This window comes from Theropithecus gelada, chromosome 1 (genome assembly GCF_003255815.1).
Source record: "Theropithecus gelada isolate Dixy chromosome 1, Tgel_1.0, whole genome shotgun sequence".
Taxonomy (NCBI): Eukaryota; Metazoa; Chordata; class Mammalia; order Primates; family Cercopithecidae; genus Theropithecus; species Theropithecus gelada.
This window is the reverse complement of record NC_037668.1, coordinates 43,705,959-43,726,679: the sequence shown is the minus strand read 5'-3', so window position 1 is coordinate 43,726,679 and position 20,721 is coordinate 43,705,959. Positions and strand designations below refer to the sequence as shown.

General features: G+C 43.0%; 1 protein-coding gene across 1 annotated transcript in view; it reads right to left on the bottom strand.

Annotated features, from left to right (window-relative positions):
• SPEN (spen family transcriptional repressor) overlaps positions 1-20,721 on the bottom strand; it is a 101,933-nt gene that overhangs the window by 71,159 nt on the left and 10,053 nt on the right. The gene's annotated exons all lie outside the window — the stretch shown is intronic.

The window sequence follows — 20,721 nt, the reverse complement described above, 5'->3', positions numbered from 1 at the left end:
CAAAGGGCTGGGATTACAGGCTTGAGCCCCCGCGCCCGGCCTCTTTTTTTTTTTTTTTTTTTTGAGACGGAGTCTCGCTCTGTTGCCCAGGCTGGAGTGCAGTGGCCGGATCTCAGCTCACTGCAAGCTCCGCCTCCCGGGTTCCCGCCATTCTCCTGCCTCAGCCTCCCCAGTAGCTGGGACTACAGGCGCCCGCCATCTCGCCCGGCTAGTTTTTTTTGTATTTTTCAGTAGAGACGGGGTTTCACCGTGTCAGCCAGGATGGTCTGGATCTCCTGACCTCGTGATCCGCCCGTCTTGGCCTCCCAAAGTGCTGGGATTACAGGCTTGAGCCACCGCGCCCGGCCTCTTTTTTTTTTTTTTTTTTTTTTTGAGGCGGAGTCTCGCTCTGTTGCCCAGGCTGGAGTGCAGTGGCACGATCTCAGCTCACTGTAAGTTCTGCCTCCCGGGTTCACCCCATTCTCCTGCCTCAGCCTCCCGAGTAGCTGGGACTACAGGCGCCCGCCACCACGTCTGGCTATTTTTTTTTTTTGTATTTTTTAGTAGAGATGGGGTTTCACCGTGTTAGCCAGGATGGTCTCGATCTCCTGACCTCATGATCCGCCCGTCTTGGCCTCCTAAAGTGCTGGGATTACAGGCATGAGCCACCGTGCCCGGCCTACTCTCATTTCTTAAATATAATATTTACTAAACTCCCCTTCACCTTTTTACTTTTCTAGAACACTTAGCTGAAATGCACTTTTTTTTTTTTTTTTTCCTTTTGAGACAGTGTCTCACTCTGTCACCCAGACTGGAGTGCACTTACTACAACCTCCGACTCCCAGGTTCAAGTAATTCTCGTGCCTCAGCCTCCCAAGAAGCTGGGATTACAGGCATGTGCCGCCACACCCAACTAATGTTTTTTTGTATTTTTAGTAGAGACGGGGTTTCACCATGTTGCCCAGGCTGGTCTCGAACTCCTGACCTCAGGTGATCCGCTGCCTTGGCTTCCCAAAGTACTGGGATTACAGGTGTGAGCCACAGCACCAGGCCTTGAAACACACTTCTCAGAAGCTTTTAGAAATATTTATAGTCTAAAAAGGACTACTAAACCTAAGATAGAATCAAAGTAATTTAAAAATCTGTAAAACTTCCTATTAAAATAAAAACTATATATAGCTATTTTACAGATTTCATTTTCATTTTAACTTAATTCATTAAGTGACAATCATACTGGAAAACTGAAGTACTCAAACACTCCTTACTTAAAGGCAAAAATAAATCCAAATATTTTTGTGTCCATTTGCAAGTGATAGTCTAATTTTGATCTTTTTTTGAGACGGAGTCTCGCTCTGTTGCCAGGCTGGAGTGCAGTGGCACGATCTCAGCTCACTGCAACTTCCACCTCCTAGGTTCAAGCAATTTTCCTACCTCAGCCTCCCGAGTAGCTGGGACTACAGGCACGCACCACCACGCCCAGCTAATTTTTTGTATTTTTAGTAGAGACAGGGTTTCATCATGTTGGCCAGGATGGTCTCGATTTCTTGACCTCGTGATCCGCCTGCCTCGGCCTCCCAAAGTGTACCGTGACTCACACCTGTAATCCCAGCACTTTGGGAGGCCCATGCAGGTGGATCATTTGAGGTCAGGAGTTCGGGACCAACCTGGCCAATATGGTGAAACACCTGTCTCTACTAAAAATACAAAAATTAGCCCGGCATGTTGGCACACATCTGTAATTCCAGTTACTCAGGAGGCTGAGGTGGGGGAGGATCGCTGGAACCTGGAAGGTGGAGGTTGCAGTAAGTCGAGATCGCACCACTGCACTGCTGTCTGAGTGACAGAGCAAGACTCCATCTTAATTTATATAGATTAATAAATCTAAGAAAATCTTTTGATAGACCATACATTCTAATTTTTATTCCAAAAAAAGTGTACAATGTCTGTAAAGAAAAATTTTGAGATACTTGTTACATTTTGAAGCACATGAGAAATAAAATTTGTAATCACTAAAGAAAATCATGAAAATACCATAAGTTTCATTAGGAGTTAATACTTACAATTTTATGTACTCGTAATTTGGCATTTTAGAAAGGCAGGCACAAGCGCTTTTAAATATAACACTTATTTTGCTGACAATCGACAGTCATAAGTTTACACTTCCTCTGAAGAAGCTGACTTTATCACAAACCAGAATTTTTCTTTTTTATATCCCCTAGCATGATTTAAGTTACCACCTCATACAAAGGAAACATAATCCTAAAACCAGTTTCATCAGGAAACTGAAATAGAAGTAATAAAACTATTTGGCACAAATTAATTTATTAAAATGTCCTTTTTCCCCCTTTACTGAGCAGCCCTCAAACCACCAGAATAGTTTCAGAGAGATCCCCAAAAAGGACCCTTTCAATTTAGAAAAAAAAAAAAAACCGATAGGGATTGAAATAGTTCTTTCCACACAAACACAAAAAAATGCCATCCAATGTATTTGACAAAGGACTTGTATCTAGAACACAAGAAACCTTACAACTCTATCCATTTTTCTTTAAATGGGCAAAACATTTCAGCCAAAAAGATATACAGATGGCAGACAAGCACATGAGAAGATGCTCAAAATCTTTAGTAATTAAGGAAATACAAATCAAAACCACCATATGATACTATTTCAAGCTGGGCACAGTGGCTCACACCATAATCCCAGCACTCTGGGAGGCTGAGGCATGAAGAACACTTGAGCCCAGTAGTTTGAGACCCGCCTGGGCAACAAAGCAAGACCCTGACTCTATGAAGAAACAAAAAAAAAAGTAGCTGGGCATGGTGGCATGTGCGCCTGTGGTCCAAGCAGCTGCTCAAGAGGCTGAAGCAGGTAGATCACCTGAGCCCATAAGTTCAAGGCTGCAGTGAGCCAAGATTGTGCTACAGCACTCCAGCCTAGGTGACAGACTAAGACTCTGTCTCAAAACAAAAACAAAAACAAAAACAAGACATACTACTTCACACCCAAGATAATGGCTTTTCTTTTGAGTTGCAGCCTAGCTCTGTCACCCAGGCTAAAGTGCAGTGGCACGATCTCGGCTCACTGCAATCTCTGCCTCCCAGGTTCAAGCCATTCTCCTACCTCAGCCTCCTGAGTAGCTGGGATTATAGGCACCTGCCACCACGCTCAGCTCATTTTTGTATTTTTAGTAGAGACGGGTTTCACCATGTTGACCAGGCTGGTCTTGAACTCCTGACATTGTGATCCGCCCACCTCCGCCTCCCAAAGTGCTGGGATTACAAGTGTGAGCCACCTTGCCTGGCCAAGAATGGCTTTTTTTTTTTTTTTTTGAGACGGAGTTTCACTCTTGTTGCCCAGGCTGAAGTGCAATGGAGCAATCTCGGCACACTGTAACCTCTGCCTCCCGGGTTCAAGCAATTCTCCTACCTCAGCCTCCCAAGTAGCTCAGATTACAGGCATGTGCCACTACGCCCAGCTAATTTTTGGTATTTAGTAGAGACGGGGGGGGTATCACCATGTTAGTCAGGCTGGTCTCAAACTCATGACCTCAGGTGATCCACCTACCTCAGCCTCCCAAAGTGCTGGGATTACAGGTTTGAGCCACCATGCCCAGCCATGGCTATATTTTTAAAACTCTAAAAAATAAAAAAAAAGTACATCCTTGCAAACACTTCTTTTCTGGTTTTTCATTTTTTTGTTTTTGGCTGGGCATGGAGGCGCGTGCCTGTAGTCCCAGCTACTCAGGAGGCTGAGGCAGGGGAATCGTTTGAACCCAGGAGATGGAGGTTGCAGTGAGCCAAGATCGCACCACTGTACTCCAGCCTGGTGACAGAGCAAGACTCCATCTAAAACAGAAAAAGAGAGAGAGAAATTTAAATCCTTATGCATAGCTGGTAGGCATGTAAAATGCTGCACAGTCCCGTGAAAAAGTCTGGCATTTTCTCAAAAAGTTAACCAGAGAATTACCATATGACTCAGCAATTTCAGTCCAAAGAAATGAAAATTGGGATTCAAACAAGTATGTGTCCACCAATGTTCAGTGCAGCACTACTCACAATAGGCAAAAGGGTGTAAAAAACACAAATGGCCAGCAACGGATGAAGAGATAAAATGTGGAACACACATATAAGGGAATATAAGATATTAAAAAGAAAGAGGTTCTGATAACACACTACAACATGAATAAAACCTTGAAAACATTACGCTACATGAAATAAGCTACATACAAAAGGACAAATAGTACATGATCCCACTTATATGAGGTATTTAGAACAGTCAAATTCGTAAAGAAACAGATTATCAGGACGTGGGAGAAAACAGGAATGGGAAGTTATTGCTTAATAGGTAAAGTTTCTATATGGGATGATGAAAAAGTTCTGACTATAGTGATGATGGTTACACAACACTGTGAATGTACTTAATGACACTGAATTGTAAATTTTAAGTGATTAAAATAAATTTCATATTACATATCTTTTACTCCCCCAACATACACATATACACAGTTTATCACTAAACTCAAGTTCACATAGATTTTTCTCCTACTTAAAAAATAAAAAGAACAGAAAACAACAAAGAAGGAAGCAACAAATAACTTAGTCAAAGGTCACAAATGTCTAAGTTTAAACTCTAAAGAGCTGAATGCAAAAGAAATACATATGGAATGAGGAACTAAATACTCAACGCAGGTAGGGCATGGTAGCTCACACCTGTAATCCTAGCACTTTGGGAGGCTGAAGCAGGAGGATCACTTGAGCTCGGGAGTTTGAGATCAGCATGGGCAACATGGAGAAACCTTGTCTCTACAAAAAATACAAACATTAGCCAGATGTGGTGGCATGTGCCTGCAGTCCTAGCCACCTGGAAGGCTGAGGTGGGAGAATGGCTTGAGATCAGGAGGCAGAGCTTGCAGTGAGCCCAGATCCCACCACTACGCTGTCCAGCCTGGGCGACAGAGTGAGACTCCGTCTCAAAAAAATAAATAAAATTAAAATTAAAATTAAAGCATAGACGAATGCACACAGAACAAAAATCAAAGCATAATCCTCTCTTACAAAGGTGCGCTCACTGCTCATATCATTTTTGTATAAGGAAAGTACCTTTTGAAAACAAACCACAAATTTATCTCCAAATTTAACAAAGAGAACAAATCAACACTACTCTTTTACACTAAGAAGACTGGAAACTCCCAAATTTTAAATAAACAAAAAGGGCTGCTTAAATCTTCATATCCGTGAAAACTTAGCTGGTAAATATGATTTCCTGACTTTGTCTACTCTTTCCAAAACACCACATTTCCTTTAGTATTCGAGCATCCCTCCAGTATTTAAACTAAACCATTTACCTGACATTTATTAAGTAAAAAAGAACAAGAATAATCAAACCACAGTTAGATATATTTTCCTTTTTTTTATTAACAATATCAAGCCTTAGCTATAAGTTTCCAGAGAACCTGCCTATGCAATATTCTCCAGTAATAAGAATAAATATATCAGTTTCTAAAATAACATGGTCACTGGTTATGGTAATAAGCTAACTCATTTGTAGTTTTTATTTGGAAACAGGGAGCCCAGGCTGGAGTACAGTGGCCTGATCACAGCTCATTGTAGTCTCAACCTCCCAGACTCAAGTGACCATCCCACCTCAGCCTCCCTATCAGCTGGGACTACAGACGCACGACACCACACCCAGCTAATTTATTTTTAATACAGACAGGATGTCGCTGTGTTACCTAGGCTGATCTCAAACTCCTGAGCTCAAGTGATCCTCCCATCTCGGCCTCCCAAAGTACTGTGGTTACAGGTGTCAACCTGCAGTGGCACCCTGTCCTCATTTGTAACTTTTAAAGAATTAAGAAAACTGAAATTGGCCAGGCATGATGGTTCATGCCTGTAATCGCACCACTTTGGGAGGCTGAGGTGGGAGGATCACTTCAACTCAGGAGTTTGAGACCAGCCTGGGAAACACAGCAAGACCCCATATCTATTTAAAACAATTTTTTAAAGAAAATCAAAACCAGAGAGAAAATAAAGCTAAGAAATTCTACTTGAACGCTACACAGTGCAGTATAAAACAATGAGTTTGCCTTAAACAATTTTTAAAGACACTACTACATGGATCACGAGGTCAGGAGATCGAGACCATCCTGGCTAACACGGTGAAACTCCGTCTCTACTAAAACTACAAAAAATTAGCTGGGCTTGGTGGCAGGCGCCTGCAGTCCCAGCTACTCTGGAGGCTGAGGCAGGAGAATGGCGTGAACCCAGAAGGTGGAGCTTGCAGTGAGCCGAGATAGCGCCACTGCACTCCAGCCAGGCGACAGAGCAAGACTTCGTCTCAAAAAAAAAAAAAAAAAAAGACAATACTAAACTGGTTATGTTTAAAAAATCTTCACAGCTAAGCATGGGGCTCATGCCTGTAATCCCTGTAATTTGGGAGGCCAAGGTAAGAGAATTCTTGAGCCCCACAGTTCGAGACTAGGCTGGGCAAAGAGTGACACCCCAAAATAAATAAATAATTTTTTAAAAAAATTAGCTGGGTGGTGGTGTAGTCCCAGCTACTTGGGAGGCTGAGGCAGGAGGATTGCTTGAGCCCAGGAACTTGAAGCTGCAGTGAGGCATTATTGTGCCACTGCACTCCAGTCTGGGCAATAGACCAAGACCTCATCTTTTTAAAAAAAAAAAAAAAAAATGCCAGGCGCGGTGGCTCAGGCCTGTAATCTCAGCACTTTGGGAGGCCAGGCGGGCGGACCACCAGGTCAGGAAATGGAGACCATTCTGGCCAACATGGTGAAATCCCGTCTCTACTAAAACACACACACAGAAAAATTACCTGGGTGTGTTGGCATGCATCTGTAATCCCAGCTACTCGGGAGGCTGAGGTAGGGGAATCGCTTGAACCTGGGAGGCGGAGGTTGCAGTGAGCCGAGATCACACCACTGCACTCCAGTCTTGGCAACTGAGAGAGACTCCATCTCAAAACAAAACAAAAAACTTCCCTATCACTAAAATTTGATCAATATACACTATACTCTTCTAAGTTTTCAAGAAAGAATGAAAAGTTACCCAAAATAATGCCAGGTGTCCTGAATGTTTGATCTCTTTTCAATATTTAGCAATCCATATAATAAGCACTGACAGCCTTAGAAGTGCCTGAAGAGATACATACATACAAAGATTTTTTTTTTTTTTTTAAAGACTGAGTCGGGCCGGGCGCGGTGGCTCAAGCCTGTAATCCCAGCACTTTGGGAGGCCGAGACGGGTGGATCACGAGGTCAGGAGATCGAGACCATCCTGGCTAACACGGTGAAACCCCGTCTCTACTAAGAAATACAAAAAACTAGCCGGGCGAGGTGGCGGGCGCCTGTAGCCCCAGCTACTCGGGAGGCTGAGGCCGGAGAATGGCGTGAACCCAGGAGGCGGAGCTTGCAGTGAGCTGAGATCCGGCCACTGCACTCTAGCCTGGGCTACAGAGCCAGACTCCGTCTCAAAAAAAAAAAAAAAAAAAAAAACAAAAGACTGAGTCTCGCTCTGTTGCCTAGGCTGGAGTGCAGTGGCACGATCTCAGCTCACTGCAACCTCCACCACTGAAACTCCAGGGTTTCAGTGATTCTCCTGCCTCAGCTTCCCAAGTAGCTGGGATTACAGGAATGGGTCACCATGACCGGCTAATTTTTGTATTGTTGGTAGAGACGGGGTTTCACCATGTTGGCCAGGCTGGTTGTGAACTCCTGACCTCAGGTGATCCGCCAGTCTTGGCCTCCCAAAGTGCTGAGATTATAGGCTTGAGCCACCACGCCTGGCCAATTTCAGTATATTGATGACCTCAGATTTCGCATTTGAGAACAATGTGATATAGTGGAGAGAACACATGGCCGGGTGCAATGGTTCACACCTCTAATCCCAGCACTTTGGGAGGCTGAGGTGGGTGGATCACTTGAGGACAACAGTTTGAGATCAGCCTGGCCAACACGGTGAAACCCCATCTCTACTAAAAATCCAAAAAAATTAGCTGGGTGTGGTAGTGCACATCTGTAATCCCAGCCACTCAGGAGGCTGAGGCATGAGAATTGCTTGAGGTCAGGAGGTGGAGGTTGCAGTGAGCCAAGATCGTGCCACTGCACTCCAGCCTGGGCGACAGAGCAAGACTTGATCTGAAAACAGAAAAGAATAGAAAATACATGAGAAAAGTGACCAGGGTTCTAATCCTGATTCTGTTATTAACTATATGGTTTTAAAAGCCACTATTCAGGCCAGGCATGGTGGCTTACACCTGTAATCCCAGCACTTTGGGAGGCTGAGGCGGGCGGATCACGAAGTCAGGATTTTGAGACCCAGCCTGACCAACATGGTGAAATCCCGTCTCTACTAAAAATACAAAACTTAGCCAGGTGTGTTGGCGCACGCCTGTAATCCCAGCTACTCAGGAGGCTGAGGCAGGAGAATCACTTGAACCTGGGAGGCAGTGAGGATGCAGCGGGTCGAGATCCAGCCTGGGCGACAGAGCCAGGCTCCATCTCAAAAAAGAAAAGAAGGCATTGTTCGAGAAGCTTAACACATCCTGGGAACAAAACATAGATCCCTAGCCTCATGACATTTATTTACAATTTTCAGTTTGTTGGTATGTGAAAAGAAGACCCCTCCCATTCTAAAATTGTTTTCATCAACTGCATAAGAAACTTACTCCATAACTTCCAAAGCATCAATTACACAAAGCTTTAAAATCCTTAGTATGCTAAAATCCAAGGAATTCTCTCAATACTCCTCCTTTCTAGAAGGGACTACATTCAACCTTTATTGGCTAGGCTATCAATAGGAACACAATTATTAATTTTAATCTCCGCTTTTGCAACTGACCTAATAAGCAATAGGAAAGAATTGCCACATACTTCATTCTCACACAAGTCATACTACTATAGAAAACAATCCCCTCTGAGTCATTCTTGAAGCAAGACAACAGAACACCAATGAAAACAACACTTCCCAATTTTGCATCTAATCCCTCTTGACCCAGTTAATTTCTAGAGCTAAAAAATCACATCTGAGTCTTTTTATGATCATTAACATTACTGTTCTATTTCCAAGGAATGAGATCCCATCTTTGCTAGCTCTCAAAGTTTTGAAATCCTGCTATGGGAGAAAAAGTTATTACAGAATTGTAAATGAGGACAAGCATCAAGTCTTTAGAAGATGCATGCAAATGACATAGCCAGCCAGCCATCTAAAACCCAATATATAACTTTCGAAAGATCACATTCTTATCAAACTACCCATGGCTTTGTGTATTGCCTACTTTTCCACCTTTCCCCCTCATCATCACCACAGCTGTGCCTTATTCAAAAGCAAATGATCAGCCGGGCATGGTGGCTCACACCTGTAATTCCAGCAGTTTGGGAGGCCAAGGCAGGTGGATCACCTGAAGTCAGGAGTTCGAGACCCAGCCTGACCAACATGGTGAAACCCTGTCTCTACTAAAAATACAAAAATTAGCCAGGCATGGTGGCCCGTGCCTGTAATCCCAGCTACTCAGGAGGCTAAGGCAGGAGAATCGCTTGAACCCAGGAGGCAGTGAGGTTGCAGTGAGCCAAGACCACGCCCCTGTACTCCAGCCTGGGCAAAAGAGTGAGGTTCTGTCTCAAAAAAAAAAAAAAAATTAGTCATTATAGACAGACAAAAAGCAAAGAGCAAATAAACACACCATAAAGGATAAGAAAAAGTCTTAAGAGATGAATATATTCAAGTTTGGCTAGGCTACCTATAATGGTAGAGGTAACGGGCCAAATGTGGTGGCACACACTTGTAATCCCAGTAATTTGGGAGACTGAGGCAGGAGCATCAGTGAAAATGGCCATGAGTGAGTCATGGCCATGCCACTCACCTCCAGCCTGGGCTAATAGAGCAAGACCCCGTCTCATAAATAAATAAATAAATAAAAACAGTAGAGACAATAAATGTTTGTGCTGGTTTTTTACATTATAAAAAGATTAAAATCATTCCTCTTTTGAACTCAGTTAAATCATAAATGTATCCATTACAACCACCAAATTATGTGGACTAATGTAGTAACATTAATACGTATATTACCTTTTTTAACACAATTTTATAAATGAATTACTAATTTATAATTCAACCCACATGAGTTTATATTTAGACCAAAAGGGCCAGGCACGGTGGCTCACACCTATAATCCCAACACTTTGGGAGGCAGAGGTGGGCAGATGACCAGGTCAGGAGATCAAGACCATCCTGGCCAACATGGTAACACCCCGTCTCTACTAAAATACGAAAAATTAGCCAAGCGTGGTGGTGCCTGCCTGTAGTCCCAGCTACTCGGGAGTCTGAGGCAGGGGAATGGCTTGAACCCAGGAGGCAGATTGCAGTGAGTGGAGATTACGCCACTGCACTCCAGCCTGGGCGACAAGAGCAAAATCTCTGTCTCAAAAATAAATTAATTGGCCGGGCGCGGTGGCTCAAACCTGTAATCCCAGCACTTTGGGAGGCCGAGACGGGCAGATCACAAGGTCAGGAGATCGAGACCATCCTGGCTAACCCAGTGAAACCCCGTCTCTACTAAAAGATACAAAAAACTAGCCAGGCGAGGTGGTGGGCGCCTGTAGTCCCAGCTACTCGGGAGGCTGAGGCAGGAGAACGGCATAAACCCGGGAGGCGGAGCTTGCAGTGAGCTGAGATCCGGCCACTGCACTCCAGCCTGAGGGACAGAGCGAGACTCCCTCTCAAAAAAAAAATTTTTTTTTTAAATTAATTAATTTAATAAAAGCTGTTACTTGTCATCTACATAACTGAAGTGGATATTAAGACTACTCCATTAACAATTACTGATAGCCCCACATTTCAACATACTAAATGTAGCATATAACTTGAAATCATATACTCAGATTACAAGACTCCTACAATTTGAACATAATCAAATAAGACAGTAAAATTTGTAATATGTCATATACCTCATATCAGTTAAAATAAATCAAAACCAAAAGGAAATTTTAACAATTATCCAGCAAGTCAATGATAAATCTAAGTAGCTAAATGACAATGGCAAACTAAAACAGTTAAAAGTTTTATTCTGGCCGGGCGCAATGGCTCACGCCTGTAATCCCAGCACTTTGGGAGGCCGAGGCGGGCAGATCATGAGGTCAGAAGATCAAGACCATACTGGCTAACAGGGTGAAACTCCGTCTCTACTAAAAATACAAAAAATTAGCCGGGCATGGTGGCGGGTGCCTGTAGTTCCAGCTACTAGGGAGGCTGAGGCAGGAGAATGGCGTGAACCCGGGAGGCGGAGCTTTCAGTGAGCCAAGATCGTGCCACTGCACTCCAGCCTGGGCAACAGAGGGAGACTCCGTCTCAAAAAAAAAAAAAAGTTTCATTCTATCTAAAGACATATCAAAAATAGATATAAACCTATGGAAGAGGAGAAAATATTTACAAATTACATCTCTGATAGGGAACTCTTAACTCAATGAAAAGCACAATCCAATTTTTAAAACTGAGACTGGACACAGTAGCTCAAGTCTGTAATCCCAAAGCTTTGGGAGGCCAGGTGGGAGGATCACTTGAAACCACGAGTTCCAGACCCACCTATACAACACAGCAAGACCTCATCTCTACAAAAACAAACAAAAAAAATTTTTAATTAGCTGGGGCCGGACGCAGTGGCTCACTCCTGTAATCCCAACACTTTGGGAGACCAAGGCAGGTGGATCATTTTAGCCTAGGAGTTTGAGATCAGCCTGGGCAACATGGCAAAATCCCAACTCTACAAAATATACAAAAATTAGCTAAGTATGGTGGCATACGCCTGTAGTCCCAGCTACTCAGGAGGCTGAAGCAGGAGGACTGCTTGAGCCCAGGAGGCGGAAGTTGCTGTGGGCTGAAATCACGCCCCTGCACACCAGCCTGCGTGACAAAGCGCATATACATATACACAAAGAGATGCATAAATGGCCAATAAACACATGAAAAGATGGCAAATTTAGTCCTCATTAGTCATTGGGGAAATCAAAATCAAAATCACAATTATATACCACTTCATACCCACTAGGGCAGCTAAAAAAAAAAAAAAAGGCAATGATAATAATGAGGATTAGGAGAAATCTGAACCCTCATACATTGCTGGTGAGATAGCCACCCAGCCTGGGTGACAAAGCAAGACCCTGTCTCAAAAAACAATGAATGTACAGATATTTTCATAGCAGCATTTTTCAAAATAGCCAAAAATGAGAAACAATCTAAATGTCCATCAACTGATGAATGGATAAAAAACGTGGCATGAGCCAGGCGTGGTGGCTCAGGCCTATAACCCCAGCACTCTGGGAAGCCAAGGTGGGCAGATCGCTTGAGCTCAGGAATTGGGGACCAGCCTGGGCAACATGGTGAAACCCTGTCTCTCAAAAATAAAAATAAAAGAGGGGAGGGCATGCCCATTCAATGGAATACTGTTCAGCAATAAAAAAGAACGAAGTCAGGAGGCTAAGGCAGGAGAATGGCGTAAACCCAGGAGGCGGAGCTTGCAGTGAGCTGAGATCCGGCCACTGCACCCCAGCCTGGGCGACAGGGCGAGACTTCGTCTCAAAAAAAAAAAAAAAAAAAAAAGAATGAAGTTCTGATATATGCTAAAATATGGATGAACCTTGACAACATGCAAAATGAAAGAAGCCAGTCACACACTGCATGATTCCACAATACACAAAAAGTCCAAAACAGGCAAATCCATACTAACAGAAAGTAAATTAGAGACTGCCAGGGGCTGAGAACAAAGGAGAATGGAGAGTGACTGGTTTCATTCTGGGGTGATGAAAATATTCTACAATTAGTGATGATGGTTGCACAACTCTGTGAATATATTAAAAACAACTGAATTGTATAATTTAAATGGGTAAATTTTATGGTTTATGAGTTATAGCTTAATAAAACTGTTATCTTTTAAAAATACAAAAAATACCTGTCCCTGTCCTTCAACACAAAAGATTTTATATCTCCTTTAGTCACAAGCATCTACATTATCTCACTATAAATCAACTGTATGCCACATTTACTATAAATAGGCAATCATGGAAGGCATTTTTCTATTTCAAGCATGCCTAACTAGGAACGTTATATATGATGAGGTGCTGATGATAGTCAAAATCTGCTAGCTTCATTTCATGATAATATTGAACTCTTTCAAGAAATTTATTATGAAATTATATAAAATGGATATATGAGCTGTTCTTAAATAACTAATGCATTCCCCTCCTTTAATCACTCTTTTGAGTAATAAGTATTTAGGAACAAATAATTACTAAAGATGGCAAAAGACACTGAGAATCCTAAAGTCAGCAAAAGAAAGTTAACTACAGAGCCCTAATTTCATTTTCAGAAAAAGCTCATTCCCTGAAGTATTTCTCTACTAGGAGGGATGGAAAGAGGAAAGGAAAAAGAGGTGGGCAAGAAGGTTTTTCATAGTTTGAAGATATGTATTAGCTCTACGCCAAAAATAATAATAATTGAGCTGTCGTATACTTTTGGAACCAGCAAAGAACTGGCATGATATAAAATCCCTAAACCATAAAGGAAAAGACTACATAAATCAAACCACATAAAAATTACAACTCCTGAATCCTTGAACCCAGGAGGTGGAGGTTGCAGTGAGCTGAGATCATGCCACTTCTCTCCAGCCTGGGCAAGAGTGAGACTCCGTCTCAAAAAAATAAATTACAACTCCTGTATAGCAAGATATAAAATCAAAAGACAAATGGAGAAAAAAACACTTGCAACACCTGAGAAATAAATGATTTCCTAAATATGCAGAGTTCTTACAAATCAAGCGAGACAGATGCCCCAACAAAAAACAGGCAAATGTGGCTGGGCGCAGTGGCTCACACCTGTACTTCCAGCACTCTGGGAGGTCAAGGCGGGCGGACCACCTGAGGTCAGAAGTTTGAGACCAGCCTGGGGGCACTACGATGAAACCCCATCTCTACTGAAATACAAAAATTAGCCGGGCATGGCAGTGCGTGCCTGTAGTTCCAGCTACTCGGAGGTTGAGGCAGGAGAATCGTCTGAACCTAGGAGGTGGAAGTTGCAGTGAGTTGAGATCCAAACACAGCACCGTCTCAAAAAAAAAAAAAAAAAAAAGGCATATACCTGCATAGGAAGAGTTTCTAAAACACACTTACTCACAAACGGTAATTAAAGCACACTCGCCAGGCGTGGTGGCTCACGCCTATAATCCTAGCACTCTGGGAGGCCGACGCCAGCAGATCACCTGAGGTCAGGAGTTTGAGACCAGCCTGGGAGCAATACAGTGAAACCCTGTCTCTACTAAAATACAAAAAAATAACCAGGCATGGCAGCCTGCACCTGTAGTCCCAGCTACTCGGGCGGCTAAGGCAGGAGAATTGCTTGAACCCAGGAGGCGGAGGTTGCAGTGAGCTGAGATCTCGCCACTGCACTCCAGCCCGGGTGACAGAGTGAGACTCCATCTCAAAAAAATATTAAAATTAAGATTAAAAACACACTCAAAGCTGCTCAATTTCACTCAAAATCTTAAAAATGGCCAGGAATGATGGCTAACATCTGTAATCCCACCACTTTGGGAAGCTGAGGCGCCAGGATGATTTTTTTTTTTTTTTTGAGACGGAGTCTCGCTCTGTCGCCCAGGCTGGAGTGCAGTGGCCGGATCTCAGCTCACTGCAAGCTCCGCCTCCCGGGTTCCCGCCATTCTCCTGCCTCAGCCTCCCGAGTAGCTGGGACTACAGGCGCCCGCCACCTCGCCCGGCTAATTTTTTTTTTTTATTTTTTAGTAGAGACGGGGTTTCACCGTGTTAGCCAGGATGGTCTCGATCTCCTGACCTCGTGATCCGCCCGTCTCGGCCTCCCAAAGTGCTGGGATTACAGGCTTGAGCCACCGCGCCCGGCCGCGCCAGGATGATTTGAGGTCAGGACATCAAGACCAACTTGGGCAACAAAGCAAGACCCCTCCCCACCTCCCCACCCCACCCCCATCTCTACTAAAAATAAAAACATGAGCCAGATGTGTTGGCACTTAAAAGTCCTAGCTACTTGGGAGGTTAAGATGGGAGTTTGAGTCCTAGCTACTCAGTACGCTGAGACAGGAGCCTGAGCCCACTAGTTCCAGGCTGCAGTGGGTGATGATCATACCACTGAACTCCAGACTGGGTGACAGAGCAAGACCTTGTCTCAAAAAAGCAAAAAAAAAAAAAAAACCACAAACCTAAGTTCACAAACCTAGAAATTCCATTCACAAAAATTTATCATACATGTATAATTGCACTTGTCTGCAAGTGTACAACACTGCTTACTACAACACTGCTTACAGTATTTAAAAAAAGAAAAAAAGAAAAAAAGCGGCCAGGCACAGAGGCTCACGCCTATAATCCCAACACTTTGGGAAGCTAAGGTAGGCAGATCACTTGAGGCTAGGAGTTTGAGAACAGCCTCGCCAACATAGCAAAACCTCCATCTCTACTAAAAGTACAAAAAATTAGCCAGGCGTGGCAATTACTTGTAGTCACAGCTGCTTGGGAGGCTGAGACATGAGAATCACTTGAACCCAGGAGGAGGAGGTTGCAGTGAGATGGAGCCACTGCCACTGCACTCCAGCCTGGGCAACAGAGTGAGACTCTGTTTCCAAAAAAAAAAAAAGCAACCACTATTCTACTTGCTGTCTTTATGGAGCTGACTACTGCAGCTAGGTACCTCACATATGTGTATCATACAGCCCATTTTTCCTTCTTTTGTAACTGGCTTATTTCACTTACGTAGCGTCTTCAAATGTTGTAGCATGTGTCAAAACTTCCTTTTCTAAGGCTGAATACTCCACTGTATGAATTCTGTTTATTACACATCTGATAAATGCATTCTGTTTATCTATTCATTGGTCATTGACATTAGAGATGCATTCACCTTTCGGCTATTGTGAATAGTGTTGCTGAAAACATAATAGATTAGTTTTATTGCTTGTTTTGTTCTGAGACAAGGTTTTGCTCTGTTGCCCAGGCTGGAGTGCAGTGATGCAATCTTGGCTCACTGCAGCCTCAATCTCCCAGGCTGAAGCAATCCTCCTATCTCAGCCTCCTAAGCAGCTGGGACTGCAGGCAGGCACCACCACACCCAGCTAATTTTTTTTGTTTTCCATAGAGATGAGGTCTCAATTGTTGCCCAGGCTGGTCTCCAATTACTGAGCTCAAGCAATCCTCTAGTCTCGGTTTCCCAAAGTGCTGGGATTACAGGTATGAGCCACTGCACCCAGCCAGATTACTTTTTTATATTAGAAACTATTTATTGGTTCTAATTAAAAAGGCTAAGAAAATTTTAAGAAAAAGCATAAGCTTAATTCAACCAATAAAACTATATCCCTATCTGTTTACTGAATCCAGGGTGAGTGCTTAGATCCCTGAACATAGAAAACTTGATAATTACAACTCCTGGGAAAAGGCATCTGTTTTCAGTAAAGCTCTGAATGTAGACATTCTTCAGAACTACTGCAGGCTTCATTACTCCAGTGAGGAAAAAAATTATATGTGTCTGTGTGTGTGTGTGTGTGTGTGTGCGTTATTTTGTTTTGTTTTTTTGAGACAGAGTCACTGTCACCCAGGCTGGAGTCCAATGGCACAATCTTGGCTCACTGCAGCCTCAACCTCCCAGGCTCCAGTGATCTGCCCACCTAAGCCTTCCAAGTAGCTGGACTATAGGTACATACCACCATGCCCAACTACCTTTTATTCCCCATCGAGAATGGGAAAAGTGCTGGGATTACAGGCATGAGCTACCGCACTTTGCCCAAAAAAACTATTTATGCACATACATACTCACATTATATTTTACTCCAATCTAATGAGAAATTATTTATTAAGTAAAATTAACTTTTCACAAAGGGATGGTGTTCAACTGACAAACCTCTCAAAAGATTGTCAAATTATGAGGAGAAAAATTCCAAAGTTTCTGTAATCTTTAGATTCCACTGGTGTTAGAGCAAATAAAAAGCCTGAATATTTCAGACAATCTTGGAAAAAACTCACAATGTGCTTCTTTCCCAGAGAACAAGACAGGAGTCTATACTGCAAAAATCAAAAAGTAAAGTGCAGGAATATAAATATTCCTTAATGGTCATGATGACCATTAAGCTAACATTCAGGCACTATTCTCACAATAATTAATGAGTAGCTTTCATAAATCTATCTGATTTACATAGTACTTTTCTAGGAAGAACTGAAGTATAATTGTAAATAGAACTGCTAATAACCAACATAAAATATTTCTTAAAGTAATGACAGTAAACAAAGCATTTAGATTAAGAAAAAAGGTGCAAGGCAAGCTGATACAAATGCGAAGGCCACAAAACACAAAGCTGAAGTTAGCAGAAGCCAAGAGACTAAATCATAAATTAGCAAAAATCTACATTAAGGGTCCCTCGAAAGGCCAGGAATTGTGGCTAACTCCTGTAATTTTTTTGGTTGTTGTTGTTGTTTTTATTTTTTGAGACGGAGTCTCGCTCTATCATCAGGGCTGGAGCGAAGTAGCGCGATCTCAGCCCACTGCAACCTCAACCTCCCAGATTCAAACGATTCTCCTGCCTCAGCCTCCTGAGTAGCTGGGATTACAGGCATGTGCCACCACGGCCGGCTAATTTTTTCGTATTTTTAGTAGAGACGGGGTTTCACCATATTGGCCAGGCTGGTCTCGAACTCCTGATCTAGTGATCCACCCACCTCAGCTTCCCAGAGTGCTGGGATTACAGGCGTGAGCCACAGCGCCCAGCCCACTCTTGTAATTTCAGCACTCTGGAAGTGGAAAATTACAAGAAAATTGCTGGGAACGGAAAGGACTCTGAAAAGGTGCTTACTAATACTGTTATTTACAGTATAACTGCTGAGAAGGAAATCAGCTTCTATCCTTATGACTTACTTTTTAGTACAATAATAATTTTTTAAAACTTTGGGAAATATACAAATATTTCTAATATTTGACTTAACTAGTGACTTTTATCCTTACTCCATAAAAAAGTATTTGGGCCAGGCGCACTGGCTCACGCCTGTAATCCCAGCACTTTGGGAGGCCGAGGCAGGTGGATCATGAGGTCAGGAGTTTGAGACCAGCCTGGCCAACATACTGAAACCCCGTCTCTACTAAAAATACAAAAATTAGCCAGGTTTGGTGGCACGTGCCTGTAGTCCCAGCTACTTGGGAGGCTGAGGTGGGAGAATCGCTTGAACCCGGGAGGTGGAATGCAGTGAGCCGAGACCACACCATTGCACTCCAGCCTGGGTGACAGAGTGAGACTCCATCTCAAAAAAAAAAAAAAAAAAAAAAAATCACTCAGCCTGACCAATGTGGTGAAATCCCATCTCTACCAAAAAAAAAATTTTTTTTTTTAATTAGCTGGACATGGTGGCACACAACTGTAGTTCAAGCTACTTGGGAGGCTGAGGTGGCAGAATCAATTGAACCAAGAGGCAGAGGTTGCAGTGAGCCAAGATCATGCCACTGCTCTCCAGCCTGGGCCACAGAGTAAGACTCTGTCTCAAAAAAAAAAGAAAAAAAACTCCGGGTGCGGTGGCTCACTCCTGTAATCCTGGCACTTTGGGAGGCCAAGGCAGGTAGATGACAAGGTCAGGTGATCAAGACCATCCTAGCCAACATGCTGAAACCCCGTTTCTACTAAAATACAAAAAAATTAGCCAGGTGTGCTGGTAAGTGCCTGTAGTACCAGCTACTCAGGAGGAAGAGGCAGAGGAATCGCTTGAACCCGGGAGGTGGAGGTTGCAGTAAGCCGAGATCCTGCTACCGCACTCCAGCCTGGAGACAGAACAAGACTCCATCTCAAAAAAAAAAAAAAAAAAGTCACTAATGGCCGGACTTACACACCTGTAATGGTCACACTTGTAATCCCAGCACTTTGGGAGGCTGAGGCGGGAGGATCTCCTGAGCCCAGGAATTTGAGACCATCCTGGGCAATACAGTGGGACCTTATTTCTACAAAAAAAAAAATTAGCTGAAGCTACTTGGGAGGCTGAGATGAGAGGGTCATTTGATGAGCCTGGGAGGTTAAGGCTGCAGTGAGCTGGGATTATACCACGCCACTCCAACCTGGGTAACATAACAAGACTGTCTTAAAAAGAAAAACAGTCACTGAAGTCTATGCCTTAAGATGTTAACTAGGCCGGGCATAGTGGCTCACGCCTGTAATCTCAGCACTTTGGGAGGCTGAGGCTGGCGGATCACAAGGTCAGGAGATCAAGACCATCCTGGCTAACATGGTGAAACCACATCTCTACTAAAAATACAAAAAATTAGCCGGGTGTGTTGGCGGGCGCCTGTAGTCCCAGCTACTCAGGAGGCTGAGGCAGGAGAATGAAGTGCACCCAGGAGGCGCTTGCAGTGAGCCAAGATCACGCCACTGCACTCCAGCCTGGGGGACAGAGCGAAACTCTGCTTCAAAAAACAACAAAAAAAAGATGTTAACTGATCATTCTTTACACTTATTAAATACCTGAGCCTCTCCAGTCAACATTTTAATCTTCTGAATTATAGTATCTCTAGAACAAAAAGCTTTCTCCAGAAGTAAGTATTTTTAGGAAGAGTCCTCTTGAAAATCATTTTTAAAACAAATTTCAAATCAATTCAATATAGAGTAAATAAAATGTCACAACTCTTTGAGACACAAAGCTGTGATGAAAGTTCCTTTTCTATATCTACTTTTAGAATGACAAAGCAAACAAGCTGAAAGGGAATGATCTGTGTCAAAAAAAAAAAAAAAAAAAAAAAAAAACCACTGTGGAAAAGGGTTACTTCTTAAGAAAAATAGAGGTAGAAGAGACCAAAAAAGAGTGCATATCTTATATCTTTATAAAGCACAGATTAGTATAACAGAGTACAACAGAGCACACAGTCATTTTTTTTAAATTAACTGTGGTGCACACTCATAATCCCAAGTACATTGCTTAAGTTCAGAAGTTTGAGATCAGCCTGGGCAACATAGTGAAATCTCATCCCTACCAAAAATACAAACATTAGTTGAGCATTGTGGCGTGCACCTGTAGTCCCAGCTACTTGGGAGGCTGAGATGGGAGGATCATCTCAGAAGGTAATGGCTGCAGTAAGCCATGATCACACCACTGTACTCCAGCCTGGGTGACAGAGACAGACCCTGTCTCAAAAAAAAAAAGAACTATAAATAGAGTGCAGTGGCACATACCTGTAATCCTATATACTTGGGAGGTTGAGGTGGAAGTATTGCTTGAAGCCAAAAGTTGGAGGCTGCAGTGAGCTATGATCTCACCTGTGTATAGCCACTGCACTGCAGCCCAGGTGACATTGTCAGACTCCATCTCTTAATTAAAAAAAAAAAAAAAAAAAAACTAAAAAAGAAAACTGACTGCAATATAATTTAAAACTATTTGAAACTTCACAAATACTAATTAAGGAGAGATATGTTTGATTGAAGAACATAGCTGGTTAGCAGAAGGATTCATTTCAAAGTAACTGATACACCAATGTCACATATAATAGCTATACACTATTTTGAAACATTAAGTTTTTTGTTTGTTTGTTTTTTCAAACAGGGTTTTGCTCTATTGCCCAGGGTAGAGCACAGTAGCGTAATATCGGCTCACTGTAGCCTCTGCCTCATGGGCCCAAGTGATCCTCCCACCTCAGCCTCCTAAACAGCTGGGACTACTGCACCACCATGACCGGCCCTTTTTTTTTTTTTTTTTTTTTTTTTTT